The following is a 3819-nucleotide window of genomic DNA, read 5'->3' as shown; positions in this document are numbered from 1 at the left end:
CGATCACATCATCGGTATCACGTCTATCGAGAGGGGACAAATACCGGCAATACAGAAAGGAACACAATCAATGCAATGCACAATATGATGCATGCTCATGACATGGCAATATGAATGTGTTTTGAGCTAATGCAACTAGCAACAGATTAAATGAAGTTGGTTTGAATATAAGATTCAAATTCAAACTCCATATGTGATTATTCAAATGCCATTTAATTGATTTGTGCTAAACAGCAGCTATAAGTTGTTCTAACATGCATGAAAATGGTACAGATGGATTCCTTGAATTTTTCTGATAATTTTTCATATATAAATTATTTAATTTGGAGTTACGGTTAATTTACTATGAATTATAGAAGTTTTAGGCATTTTCTGGAATTAATAAATCATTTAATAATTATTTAAATTCCAGAAACATTTACTGCGTCAGCAGTGCGTCACCGTGACGTCAGCAAGTCAACAGGGGTCGGCCAGGGTCAAACCTGACGTGTGGGGTCCACACGTCAGTGTCTCAGTCAACTAACCAGGTTAGTTAGCCCTAACTAACTTAGTTAGCCGGGCGGGGCCCGCATGTCAGTGGCCTATCTAATTAGCTAGGTTAATTAACGCTAACTAATCTAACCCTAATCAACCAGGCGCCTGGGCCCACACGTCAGGGGGTCAAACCCCGGGTCAAACCCGCCGGAGTTGACCCGCGGCTTGTCGCCGGCGACGCCAGCAACGGCGGAGGGCGTCGGAAACGCTCCTTCGGCGACCAAATCGGCGACTGAGGGGCTCTACGCGTAGCTGGGAGTCGCCCGCATCCATCTGTGCAAACGGCAGGGGCTGGGGTGGCTCGAGCTCACCGGAACGGGGCCCACGGCGGCGACCGGAGTTTGGGCCAGCACGGGCACGGGGCTACGCTTGGCGAGCGAGCGAGCTGAGAGGCTGGGCGGGCTCCTGGGAGATCCACGAGCTCGAGGTCGTGCTCGGACGCGAGTTCGGTGACCTGCAACGACGGCGGCGACATCGCCGGCGGAGCCGAGCTCGCGGCTCCGGTGGAATCGAGGCTACAGGGCGCAATCGAAGGGGGAAAGAGGGAGGGGAGGCGTGGGAGCTCACAGCGGCGCCGTAGGGGTGGTTAGCCGGCTCGGGGACGCGACGATGGTGGTGAATTGACGATGAAGATCCTCGGCGGCCGGCGATGGAAACGGCGATGCCGGCGACGTTGTGGCGCGTCCGTAGTTCCATGGCTTGGTGGGGAGGTCGAAGATGTCGTGACGGAGCTCTCAAGCACGCTGGATGGGCGAGGGAGGGCTGGTGGCCATGGTTACGGCGACGAAGACGGCGAGCTCCGCTCGGTGGTGTGCGCGGGAGGGAAGCAGAGGAGGGAACGGGGTCCAGGGGAAGAGAGGGAGGGCTGGACGGCTCCGGGCGGCTGCGTGGCGTCTCCACGCATGGATAGGCTCGAAGGGGGAGGCCTCCAGCGCGAAGCAGGAGGTGGCCAGAGCTCTTCGGGCGCGCGCCACGCCTCGCCTCTGCCTACTGGCAGAGGAAGAAGAGGACAAGGGGGGAGGAGGTGGGCTGGGCCGGCCAGGTGGGGGAGCTGGGCCGGTCCTGTTGGGCCACCAGGTAAGCGCCAGGTAAGATGCTTTGCTCTTTTTTTTTGTTCTGTTTTCTTTATTTAATTCTTTTGCCACTGTTTGAATTAAAAATAATAATTCAAACAATGCCAAAGCTCCTCTGAATATTTTTATATTGCTAGATGGACTTTTCCAAAGGCTTATAAAATATTTCAGGGGTATTTAAATTATATTCTAATTATATGAATATAATTCAAATTCAAATAGCTAGTGATTTAAATTCAAAGTCCCAAAAATAAATCCTTAAAAATGTTCAATATTTTGGTTGGGACCAGAACCCTTACCAAAAATTATCAAACATTTAAGAGGAGCACTTTGGAGCAATGAATGAGATTTCTAGGGTTTTTGCCCCTCTTTTATTTAGGGTTTTGAGGCTTCCAATATTCCTCAATTCAAGTTTCAAAAATATAGACATGATGCACCCATGAAGCTGACCTAGAGCAATGCCTGAAGCTAGGGATGTGACAAGCCATCTATCTACAATCAACATAAACAAGCAAGATACTATCAGGTACTAAGTTCATGATAAGTTTAAGTTCAGTTAATCAAATTATTTAAGAACTCCCACTTAGATAGACATCCCTCTAATCTTCTAAGTGATTACGTGATCCAAATCAACTAAACCATAACTGATCATCACGTGAGATGGAGTAGTTTTCAATGGTGAACATCGTTATGTTGATCATATCTACTATATGATTCACGCTCGACCTTTCGGTCTCCGTGTTCCGAGGCCATATCTGCATATGCTAGGCTCGTCAAGTTTAACCTGAGTATTCTGCGTGTGCAAAAACTGGCTTGCACCCGTTGTAGATGGACGTAGAGCTTATCACACCCGATCATCACATGGTGTCTGGGCACGATGAACTTTGGCAATGGTGCATACTCAGGGAGAACACTTCTTGATAATTTAGTGAGAGATCATCTTATAATGCTACCGTCAATCAAAGCAAGATAAGATGCATAAAAGGATAAACATCACATGCAATCAATATAAGTGATATGATATGGCCATCATCATCGTGTGCTTGTGATCTCCATCTTCGAAGCACCATCGTGATCACCATCGTCACCGGCGTGACACCTTGATCTCCATCATAGCATCGTTGTCGTCTCGCCAAGCTTATGCTTCCACGACTATCACTACCGCTTAGTAATAAAGTAAAGCATTACATCGTGATTTCATTGCATACAATAAAGCGACAACCATATGGCTCATGCCAGTTGCCGATAACTCGGTTACAAAACATGATCATCTCATACAATAAAATTCAGCATCATGTCTTGACCATATCACATCACAACATGCCCTGCAAAAACAAGTTAGACGTCCTCTACTTTGTTGTTGCAAGTTTTACGTGGCTGCTACGGGCTTAAGCAAGAACCAATCTCACCTACGCATCAAAACCACAACGATAGTTTGTCAAATAGACTCCGTTTTGACCTTCGCAAGGACCGGGCGTAGCCATACTTGGTTCAACTAAAGTTGGAGAGACAGTCGCCCGCAAGCCACCTGTGTGCAAAGCACGTCGGGGGAACCGGTCTCGCGTAAGCGTACGCGTAAGGTTGGTCCGGGTCGTCTCGTCCAACAATGCCGCCGAACCAAAGTATGACATGCTGGTAGGCAGTATGACTTATATCGCCCACAACTCACTTGTGTTCTACTCGTGCATGTAACATCAACATAAATAACCTAGGCTCGGATTCCACTGTTGGGTTTCGTAGTAATTTCAAAATTTTCCTACGCACACGCAAGATCATGTGATGCATAGCAACGAGAGGGGAGAGTGTTGTCTACGTACCCACGCAGACCGACTGCGGAAGCGTTGACGCAACATAGAGGAAGTAGTCGTACGTCTTCACGATCCAACCGATCAAGCACCAAAACTACGGCACCTCCGAGTTCGAGCACACGTTCAGCTCGATGACAATCCTCGGACTCTGATCCAGCAAAGTGTCGGGGAAGAGTTCCGTCAGCACGACGGCGTGGTGACGATCTTGATGCACTACAGCAGCAGGGCTTCGCCTAAACTCCGCTACAGTATTAACAAGGAATATGGTGGCTGGGGGCACCGCACACGGCTAAGGAATAGATCACGTGGATCAACTTGTGTGTTTCTGGGGTGCCTCTGCCTCAGTATATAAAGGACTAGAGGGGGAGGCTGGCCGGCCATAGGAGGCGCGCCAGGAGAGTCCT

This window comes from Triticum dicoccoides, chromosome 7A, assembly GCF_002162155.2.
Source record: "Triticum dicoccoides isolate Atlit2015 ecotype Zavitan chromosome 7A, WEW_v2.0, whole genome shotgun sequence".
Taxonomy (NCBI): Eukaryota; Viridiplantae; Streptophyta; class Magnoliopsida; order Poales; family Poaceae; genus Triticum; species Triticum dicoccoides.
This window is presented reverse-complemented; position numbering follows the sequence as displayed.